This window comes from Anser cygnoides, chromosome 2 (genome assembly GCF_040182565.1).
Source record: "Anser cygnoides isolate HZ-2024a breed goose chromosome 2, Taihu_goose_T2T_genome, whole genome shotgun sequence".
Classification (NCBI taxonomy): domain Eukaryota; kingdom Metazoa; phylum Chordata; class Aves; order Anseriformes; family Anatidae; genus Anser; species Anser cygnoides.
The window spans coordinates 140,137,560-140,149,237 of NC_089874.1; positions in this window are offsets into that span (position 1 = coordinate 140,137,560).

Here is an 11,678-nt window from a genome sequence, read left to right on the forward strand (position 1 = left end):
TTCCCTTTAGATGCTTCTCTTCATTTTCATCATTTTCTGGAAGGTTAATATTGGACAAATATCTGAACACTTAGCTGTTTATTCAAACTACACATTCAGCCCTTTCAAGGTTTGCTCATTAACGGGGGTATCAAGTTTACTTAGCTTCACCAAGAACAAATGTGTATGATAAATAAAGGTTCTGGTGAGCTTCTGTTAAGGTCTGGCCAGTTTTTGCTAGGAGGGGAGTCAAGCTTTTCCACTGAGTGATCAGTGAATTAAAGCAACACTGTTTTGTTGTTGTTGTTGTTTGTTTGTGTGCTTTTTCTGATACATCATATGACTTGATAAATGCATTCATTTTTTATTAGAACTGTTTGCAAACAGAAGAAAAATAAACAGGAAAAAATGGACTGTTAAAAGTCAGTGACCTTGGAAAATAAATGGTAAATATTTTTAAGATAGAAAAGAAAGGAGCAATGCTGAAAACTTTATTAAACAAGTGGTATCATACTCTAACATCTAGCTTCTTTAAGCTAGCCTGACATTTTTGTTGTATTTCACATCTTCCTGTGATGATTCTTCTCATGCTGTATTTGTTATGGAGGAAGTTTAATCAGATTTCCTAAAGACAGTGATTACATTCCCTCTCTCGGTGGTACCAGAAGCTGTACCCTGTGAGAACCAAGTTCCTTATGACCTCCTACATCATGCAACCCTCACATTGCTTCCAGATGGAGCAAGAAGTGAGGGCTCCAAGAGTTGGGTTAACGTTTGGAAGAAAGCTAAGTGTTTCTTTTCTGTCTGCATTTACAGCAACAACACATTTTTTTCTCCAGGATTTAGTCCTTTTCAAAAGACAAGGTTGCCCATAACCCACGTTTTCTTATAAATTGGAGAGGAGACACCAGAAATCTAGGATGATTGCTGTGTGTGGTAAAAGAAGTGTCCTACAGCAGCTCAGAAGCTCCAATGAAATGTAAATAAGGTGTTTTTATTGATAGCACGTATGTTGCCTTTGTGTTATAAATCACTGCACTGGGACTGACTGCCCTGATTTGGAATTCTGCAGGCAAGAGTCTCAGCTGCAAGTCCAGAATAACTGATGGGATGCAGAAAACATCTTTCCCTTAAATCAACTTAATATCTACATACTCCTTGAGTTAATGCTGACGTTTGACACATCTTTGAGAAACCTCTGGGCTTTTCTAAATTCCTTTCAGTTTTGTATGCTCCCAGAGGTCATGCCAGGTAGAGGATCTTTGAGGCGTGGGGACATCCAGGTCATGCTTCTTCTCTCCACCATGGGAATTAGGAAGGGCACAGTTCAAAGCTCCCAAGCTTTACACGGCACCTGGAAATCTCTCTGCCACGGTTTTGCTTTCAACATACGGATGTCAACATACAGGTCTCGTGTCAACTGTTCTAGGATGAAGGACAACACAAGGACAGACAAAGGGCAGCCAGATGCCAGATTCCTGGTGTTTGTCCACCAAGAATTATAGTGTGGTGTTTTTTTTTTTTTCTCTGTTATGTGATGCTTGAGGTGTGCTACAAATAGCATTGCAATGATCCTATTGAGAAAAGGAAGCTGAATTCACTTTCAGTAGTTTGTGTCAACCTCTTCATGAGCTGTGCTGCACGGTTTATTTCTTTGGGGACATGGAGAGGGACATGTTTGGCTACTTGGGAAAGGGAAGTTGAACCAGGGAGAAGTGTTTTAGAAGGAAATGAAGACTTCATTTTTCAGTTTTAGGACATGACCAAGCACCTCAGAAAGTATTGACCACAGCTCCGTGCAGTTCTCAAGACAAGGTGATGGGCCAGCAGAACACCACTGCTGGGAAATAGAAGCTGTCTTTGTGAAGAGGCCCAGGGTGATCAGAGTGGGTACCACGTCCCCCCCTCTCCTTACTGCAGGTCTGCACAATCACCCCAAGGCTCTCCCTAAACAGGTGTCTGCTTCCACACCTGCACACACCAGGTAAGGTCTCAGCATGGGGCACATGGTGTCCCCCAAAGGTGCATGCCTGGGATGCTACACACCAAAAATACAGACTCAGCGAGGAAGGAGTCAGATGAAAAGTACATTCATCTGACATCTTTTGTGGCTCTCACAGGTGTTTTCTTGGCTGTGAGTGTGAGGAAATCTGTGGGAGGTAAGGTAGTGTTCAGGGAACTTTCTTCATTCCTGGAAAAAGATATCGGACAAACACTTTGGTAGTCTTTTTAAACGGTCTTTCATACTTGTTTCCTGCATTTTGCCTTTGAAATGAATTTTCCTGATACAGTTCTCATTGCCATGGTTTGTGTACTCACTTATGGCTTTGCCATCTGCAAACAATTTTGCTATCCAAAGCTTTCTACACCTTTTGGCCACACATATTCTCATTATATAAGCAGTAAATTGCTCTATGCTTTTTGAGGCCTTGACCTGTTATTAATAGCTTTGTTTTATAAGTGCAACTTAAAAATCAGGACATTCTTTGTGTGCTTACTCACCACACAGGCTCCTAGCCCTCAGATCCTTGCACAGGAGAAATGCCAGTGAGTTTGGAAGCGTCATTTTCTTTAACAAAACATATAGATGGATCTTTCAGTATCTCTGCTTTGAGAGGGGTTTGCTTTGAAATCCTTGATATGTATTAAGACAGGATTGAAATCTGCTATGCTGTTTTCGAGTTCTGCAAATAGTATATTTAATTAATTAGAGAAATACTTTTTTTTTTTTTTTTACTTTGAGAGGAAATACAAAGATAGAATATTAGAATTTTAGATATGATTTTAAGCCTTTTTTTTTTTTTTGAGAAGGAAAATTAAGAAGCTGACAAGGAAATTTCTAGGGCAATAAGTCATTGTAAATTGTGTGTGAGCATTAGCACTGCTGACAGAGTGCAACATGCATGTCCTTGTCTCATGTCATGTGTCAGATTAGGACTGCACCCTCTCTGCTCCATGCATGCTAAGGGTTAATCATGAAAGGCAAAAATCTATCTAGGCTAACTGAAAAAGAAGCAAGATTAATGACCAATGACATCCATCAAAAGAGAGAATACACTGTTGAATAATTAAATTAAGAGTATCCATAATGCCATTAATTATAAAAAACATTGAACAAATTCAGCTTTGAAAAATTGCTTTGGCAAATGACATGACTACTTTTCGTAATAATACATGCTACAGAAATAGTATATTCTAGAAAAATTGCTATCAAACGTAGCAATACACACATTGTATGAATTTCACTCCCGCCCAGAAGACCTCCCAAAGGTCAGTGTGCCATTTAAACCCTCTGAGTGAAATCTCAGCCCCATTGCAGTAATAGGAATTTTAACACTGACTTCAATGGAAACATGCTTTCCCCCAGATATTTTGAGAGGTAATTGAGCCTAACATGATGAATAGACCATCTGTACAGTCATGAATCTTAGCCACAGAAAACATTCAGAACTAATGGAGGAGGAAGATGTAGGACCTCTTTGAACCAGGCTCCAAAGGGCTGGTGTTTCACTGTCACAGGTAATAAGAGAGGACTTGTGATATCTAGAAAAAAAAAAAAGCATGTTTAATAAAAATGTTGAAAAATACTTCATTATTCCTAGAAAAATTCAAAAAAGTGCTGAAAAAGAACTTGATTGTATCCCAGTGAAATGCTCTTAAAACACATGTGTTTGTGTCTGTGTAGTTCAGCATGAATTACTGCACTTCTTTTCCCAACCCAATTCCATATCTGGATAAGAACCTCTATTTTTTACAATTCTGAATCAACACATGAAATTTACTCACATAAATAAAAGTGATTCAACAGAATATCAAGATGAAGATATTTGTATTTTTTCTTCTATCTTATGCATTTCTAAATTTTATCTTCCTGATTATAAGCAAAATATTTAAACCTTTACTCTGAGTTTTTACAATATCTTCCTCCTGTGAGGTGCTTATATTTCTATAGGCATTACTTTAGACAAGGATTTGGCTTGTGCCCATTTTATGGAGGAATGTGTAATAAGGCTATTTTTCAGCTATGTTAAATATTAATTGAACCAGCAGATAGTTTATGTTATCCCAAAATAGAGCTTCCTGATGAGAGCTACTACACTTTCTTCTGAGAGCATGTTTTTTTTTGTTTTGTTTTGTTTTGTTTTCTAACTTCTTCTAGTTAGGAAGAAAATTCCATATGAGCATATTTTTTCTAAAGCTGCCCATATTCATAAACTTTTCTTTTTCCTTGGTTTGCCCTGTGATTTTTTCCACACAGAAAAGCTATTGAACTATTTAATAATATTGTCCCCATTTTTTGCTTCTCTATTCGTGCAGACAAGCTGGTTGTGGTTAGCAGGAAAACATGAGTCTAGTCCTCATTCACATCAAGACCCTTGGTGCCATTCTGGTGGGGTAAGGAGCATCTCTGGAGGAAAGCAAGAAGAGTGCCCAAGCAGCCCCTGGAGGAGGCACCTCCAGTGCAGGGGCAGCACAGAGGTGGCCGTGGGCTTTATAAACCTCCATGACACGGAGGGGATTATCTCAGCAGTTGGAGAACATCTGCTGGGGAATGCAGCTGTAGAAGACAAAGAAGGCCGAAAAGGCAACAGGAAGGAATCTGTAATCTTATGATAATGCATTAGGAAGGGTTAAGGGGTGAACAGCATGACAGGAAGCATGACAGAAAGACCTAGAAATGTCCCAAAAGTAGCTGGAGGACCTTGAAGGGGAGGACCTCCTAGCAGGGAGGGCATGGAGCTTGGGAGCAGCAGTGGGGCCTGAGGGCACCTGGCTCTTCCTTCTGCAGCTGGGAAAGAGACCCAACGTTGTCTTCACCATCCAGGCAGGGAAGGGGTGTCCCTGAGCAGTGCCATCTCTGCAGAAACACCTTCTATTGCAAAACCACAACTTTGTTTCTCCCACTGGGCAATGGCGTGGGGACACAGGGCTGATCAGCCAAGCACTGGGGCTGGTCCTGCCACTTGTACATGGCCTGCCATGCGGTGCTGCTGTGTGACACTTACTCACAGCCCCTCGTTGAAGGATGTCTATAGGGTCTTCTCAGAGCAGGCAATGAACCTGCCCATGGGCCTGGGCACCCTGCTCTGGGTGTCCCTGCTTCAGCAGGGGTGGCACCAGCTGGCCTCCATAGGGCCCTGCCTGCCTCAGCCACTCTGGGATTTTGTGGTTTTGTGATTAAAATACGTGCGCTTTGTTTCCAGGCGTGCGTAGAGATGGGTACTGGAGCACTGGCACTGCCTAGGGGCAACAGCTAGCATGGGGCTCAGCATCTGCTCCTTCCCCTTCTGCTGCCAAATGCCCTGTCCATCAAACCACGGCTGCATGCAGCTCCGCACTGTACTGTGGGAAGCTGTAAATATTTACTTCCTCACAGCTTCTGCCTCACACGTGCCTCAAGAAAAACAAAATAAAATCACCGTAAAAACCATCCTGCCGTAATGGACCTTGCCTCCTAGCAGGGGCCCACCTATCCTGCTGGAGAAGATAGTTACAATATGTTTACCAGCCCTAAAGTGGATAATATTAGGAGGATATAGTACCCCATAGTTTTGCAACCTTATTTTTTAGTAGATCAAATCTGCATTATGTCAGTTCCAGTGCATATTTCTGCATACATGCTATGTTAGTACATGGAGCTAGCAATTTAGAGAGCGGGGAAGATGTTTAGCAGTGCAGGGAAGCACGCACATAACTGACACCTGTTTTATACAAACCTCACGCTCTGTATACAGGCAAAGTTACAAGGGAGGCATTTGTTGGGATCTCTGTTTTTATTACATAAACACTCTTGACAGCAGAAAAACCTGCTTTGATAGGCTGATTTGGAAATATTTTTAAATATCCTGCAGGCATATAAATTTTGGAAAGTCCACAGCAAATAGCAGCTTCCGTATTAAGCAGACAGGAATTGCTCTGTTTAAAAAACTCAAAGGCTGTGATACAAATCCATGTGTGTCAGGAAGGCAAAAGCTAATATGGTGATAAAGCATCCCTCTTAGCTTTGGTCTTGGTTGCTCAACACAAAGCGCAGCACAACCCTGATTACATCAACGATGGCAGCCCAAACACGGATTTCCCCTCCGTGTTTCTTTCTACCAAGTTTGTCCCACAACTTCCAAGTTATATGAGCTGCCACTTCTGTGTTTATGACTGTAAGCTTTATCCTAATATTTAAAAGGAGGCAATATCTGGTGGCAATGTGTAGGGTGGTAAGTCCTAATAAGGTGGTATGTTTGTTACTTCTTTCAGTAGCCAATTCAGCCTCTTTGAACTTCTTGTAAACAGATGCTTGAGTGCACCATCTAGCTGCTGTGGCTGAAATCCTACTGTAAATATTGTTTTCTCAGTGCAGAATATTGCTAGGTTCATAGTCACTGCTAAGATTTTCCTTGGCAGTAGAAGCATCATCTGAATTACAATCGGATGTCATTATATCATCTGCAACATCTGTAGTCAGGATATATTTGGCATGTCAAGGTTGGGGGGAAGGAGAAAGCATCCTCAGTAACACAGCAGTGCCGGAACTTGGGAAGAGAGCCACAAGGGAATTAGGTTGTGTCCAAACACAATGCTGCTTTCAAACACTTACTGTGTGGTGGGGAATGGCCTCTGGAAACTATTATTTTAGAAACAACAACAAGAAACATCACTGTTTTGGGGAAACTTAGGACAGTCAACTGTTAACTGCAGGCTCCATTGTAACAGCGATACTGCGAGGAAGGGACGACCTGGTTTCAGGTCATGCTCTCCAAGCAGACAGGGCTTCAAAGACCATTCAGGGCAGAAATGGGATCATCTGGGCAGGAAGGTGACTGTATCAGAAGAGGCTGTGTCTGTATAAGATTAAAAGGCCCAGCTGATTCATCTTTTGGTCTCCTGCTTCTGCACCGTCCATGTGCTCCCATCCTATGGCTGAATCAAAGGATGTAATGAAGAGTCTGGTCCTGCTCCTCTGGATTTATTGCTGCAGCGGGATTTCTTCCTCCTGCAGTCAGAGATAAGATTTTATTTTTGCTTGAGGCTCTTCGATCATAAGTCTGGCTTTGTGCTCATCTTTCTGTGTCATTCATGCCTGTTGCTTTCTCTATCCTAATAAATAACAAGGGAAAGAGAGTGACTTGTAAGCCTAAATCCGCCCCGTGACCATTCATGGTTAGTGATTGCCATTAAGGTATATTGAGCTTCTCTCTCGAATAGATGCAAACAATTATTATCATGCTGTTTTCCTCATTTTCTTGATGTCTGTTTTGAGTGGCAACTGCAATATATATTTTATAAGGCTCACTTCATTTCTAACCAGTATTAGTAAAAGCAGGATAGGAGAGCATGTGCGGAGAATGGGGGGAGGAATGAACTGTCAAGGAATGAAGATGAGAGGCTCTCCCAGACACTCAGCCATGCTGCTGTCAGGCAACAACCTGGTATATCGCAGATTTTTTCAGGAAATCTTCTATAACCCTTAGGGTAGAATATCCCTGCAAATAGCTCGAGTCACCTAATCTACTTGTGTTATGCTCTGAGTTTTCCAGACATACCAGAATTAAAAACATATTTTATACTTTTTTTTTTTTTCTACTGAGCCCTTTCTTTTTCCTTATGATGCCGTTTGGAAGACCCAAGCCTTCCAAATCTGAAATATCCCCTCAAAACATACCTATGGAGCTTCAAGGATGTTACAGAATGAAGCAGAGAAAATGAAGCTTTGACATAATGGGGGGTAGGAGGGTGGAGACATGATGAAGATGTTTCTTTCAATTAAGCATGTTTTTCAAGGTATATTTAATGATTTGCTGCTGGGTAAGACAGCTTAATTATTTCTGATGTTTGTTAACAGCAGAACAAGTGCATGAATGGAAACAGTCTGCTTTCTCAAAGGCACTCAGGTAACAAGAAGGATAAGAAACAGTGATAACTTCTTGCTTTGGAAATATATTTTTCTTAGCTTAAACATCAGGCTTTGCAGGTTATAACATAAACAACCCTGTTATTTATGAAAAAGTAACTAAGTCTTTTGCCACCAATTTTCTTTCAGTGAATAGCTACCAAGGCTCAGTTCCACACCAAATATGAAGCTCTGAGGACCTCACCTGCCCCAGTTACTTAAAACAGGTCCTTTCCCCCAGAGTGCAGATGTTCAATGTTCTGTCCTACTTAGTAAGTGTTAGAGCAAAACTCCCAAGCAATTAAAATATTAAATGGGCAAAAGAGCATACACCTGGGCAGAACCCTGAGGGGATTCCTTTCTAAACCAGAACCACCTTTGTCTATATTATTTCTAGTGGGTGTTTCTTTAGATCCTCTGTAAGAGATGGAGACTCCATGATTGGCTTATTGCAAAGCAAATTTTCCTAAGTCACCTCTGTGGTAACTCAGTCACATTACTCCTTTTCCAGTCCCAATTAATTCTATCACTCTTCAAATCAGCTTTTTACTTATCTGCAGACTAATAGTAGACTTCCCTCATGCTTCTCTTTTTTAGACTAAATTTTGTCCAGTGAGTCTTGTGGTGAGTACCACAGAGAAACCAGCTGGTCAAAAGAGGTGTTGTCCTATTGTATTTAGCATTGGTGTGGCCTAACCTTGAATGGCCAGGCAGTTGTACTCGATGATCTTTGTATCTGAACTATTCTATTCTTCTACTCTACTCTACTCTACTCTGCTCTGCTCTGCTCTGCTCTGCTCTGCTCTGCTCTGCTCTGCTCTATTCTATTCTCTGGGAGCCATCACTCTGCTCTGTTCTTTGCCCTTCTGCAATGAGGAAAGTGGATGCTTACTCCACTAAGGCAGAATTCCCATTAACAAAAGCAAGACCCAAACTAAATTCATAGAGGCAAACAACGAGTCTAACCATCATACACTGAGATAAATCCAGCACCTCCCCTCCCAGAGAGAGCACTCCCAAGAAAAAGTGCTGGACTGACAGCTTTAAGCTCAATAGGGAGGCTGGTCTGCAGCTCAGGCACTAATGCAAGATTTAGCAGGCAATCTTAGGTGCGAGGTTGGGTGTAACACCACCACCAGTCATTGTCCCAGCACAGAAGGGGCTCTGCGCCATTTCCTCGATAGTGGAGTAACGCAGCCTCGACAGCCATATGAATTTTTATGAAGTTGTAGAAACCACAGAACTAAAATATGCATGGATATGACTTTATATATGTGTCTATACAGTATTTGTATGTTTATTTCAATTAAGGGAGCTTAATTTCTCAAATAGTGCTAACTGTACTCTCAGTGTGATATTTTCTTAAACAGCTACTGTGCATTTTAACCCAAAGTTCCTTTACACATATCACACTCCCTTTCTCTGATACCATAGCAAAGAAAAAATAAGGAGGAAAGATGGAAGTAGATATTCGAAATGCATTACCCTGAATATAGCTTTTTGTCTGTGCAATTTTTCACGAGTATAACTGTGAAGCTACACAGGGGAGCTTTTGTTGAATACAAAAGCAAAGGTTTTACAAAGTCCCTTTTCAGACTGGGTTTGCTTTAAGTAGGCTTTGATGTTTATGGGATTGTCAGAAGTAGGCAGTGGTTCCTAATGAGAAGACTCAGATTTTGAATCGTGTTACATTTCTGAGACTGCTCAGCCTGGAGAAGAGGAGGCCCAGGGGATCTCATCACTGTCTGTAAATCCCTGAGGGGAGGGTGCAGGGAGGACGGAGCCAGGCTGTGCTCAGTGGTGCCCAGTGCCAGGACAGGAGGCCCTGGGCACAAACTGGCCCCCAGGAGGCTCCCCCTGAGCACCAGGAGCCCTTCTGTGCTGTGCGGGTGACGGAGCCCTGGCACAGGCTGCCCAGAGGCTGTGGGGTCTCCTCCTTGGAGCCCTTCAGAAGCCGCCTGGACGTGGTGCTGGGCACCCTGCTCTGGGTGTCCCTGCTTGGGCACGGGTGGCACCGGGTGGCTCCAGAGGGCCCTGCCAGCCTCAGCCCCTCTGGGATCCTGTGATACAGATATATGAATGTCCTAAAATTAAAAACAGTGCTGTGAAGCTGTGCAGTGTTGAGGATGGCTTAACTTCAATATTTGTATAGTCTATTATTATGATATATTTTTAAGACTAGCTATGATAATAATGTATGCAATGATGTGGTATCTTTTCATCATCATGCATCCATATAAATTAATTAAATTTGGATTTCTATTTGATATGTGTATTATATATATTTAAAATACTTGTAACCACAAGAGCTCAGTAATTTCACAATTAATATCTTTAGTGAACACAATATTTCTCTTAATAGGATTTAATTTTCTCAAATTCATTCAGTGTCTCCAAGCATTCAGTTTGTGCCTTTGTTATGCTTTAATTCTACTAATGGACTGCTTTTCTCTCAACATGCACAATATTTTTAATTTTCAAATTAAGTCAGATGAATCATATTGTTCTGAGGCCCTCTCCTGCTAATATAAGAACGTAAGTATTTCTGCATGAAGATGTTCTGGAGAGATTTCATGCTTGGTGTACATTCTTAGCTGAGCCTTTGAAATCCTGTTCATATCAAAATGCAGATATAATAGTTATACATGCATAAAAAATTGAGCTATTTCCTACATATATGTAGGAAACACTGCACACTCAAAGGCATGTTGAGCTTCAAAGTTATTTACAGCAACAGTTTTTTTGTTATCACCCTATCAATCTTGAAAGCTTTTGCTGATGGAGAGCGGGCAGGAAGCAGTAGAGCTGCATGTGTTTCTCTTTGTGCTTTGGGGAGTCACTGGCTGGTGGGATGTTGGCAGATATTGGGGTCAGGGACAGACAAAGCCAGCACAAGGCTGGGAAAAGGCTCCCTTGGCCTCTCTGCCCTGTGTCTGTGCCAAATGGCCCAGGGCAAGCACTAGTGATGGCCCTTCGGGGTCAGCAAGAATAAGTCCATCTCTTTGCTCACTCAGTAAGTTTTCATGACCACTTAAGCTGGACTTTTCACTACCACCCTGAAATTTTCAGTCCTTTCTTCTGTAGCCATTCATTTAAATGGCAGAAGGTTAATTCCCTAGTACCAGCAGAAGGTGACTTGCTCATAGAGCTATGACAGTAGGATCTTCACCAAGAAAAATTTTTGGCAGCCCCATGTTACACCATCCATTTTTGTTCTTGAGCTTTAATCATTCCTACGATTCACCTGCTCTTTCACCTCTAAATGTTTCCTGTAATATATGAGTATCCTTTCCTTGATGCCAGAAAAAGCCCTTTGAAATCAGTAGACCAAACTCACCCCATCACACTTGGGCTGTATTGCAGGTGGATCTGTGTTAGCAGCCTATCTCCTTAGGCTGCCTGTAGTGAGAGTAGAGCAGCAGGAGGTCCTGCACATCTCCGAGCTCCATGATCTTATGCAGCTCCTTGTGTCTGCACTGGCTGCAGAGGCAGTCTGAAGGAGTTCAGCTCCAAAATCAGTGAAGTCATCAAGTGAACCTCTTGAATTCAGGTCTCTTAATGGTCTCAGGTTGCACCAGAGGAAGTTTAGACTGGACATTAGGAAGTGGTGGAGTCCCCATCCCTGTAGGTGTTTAAGAAGTGCAGACGCAGTACTAAGGGACATGATTTAGTGATGGGACTCAGCAGGTCGGGTTGATGATTGGACTTCATGATCCTGAAGGTCTTTTCCAAGCTAGGTGATTCTATCGTGTTGTATCTTTGCACCTCAATTTTTGTGTTCGGTTTTGGCCCCCTCGCTACAAGAAGGATATTT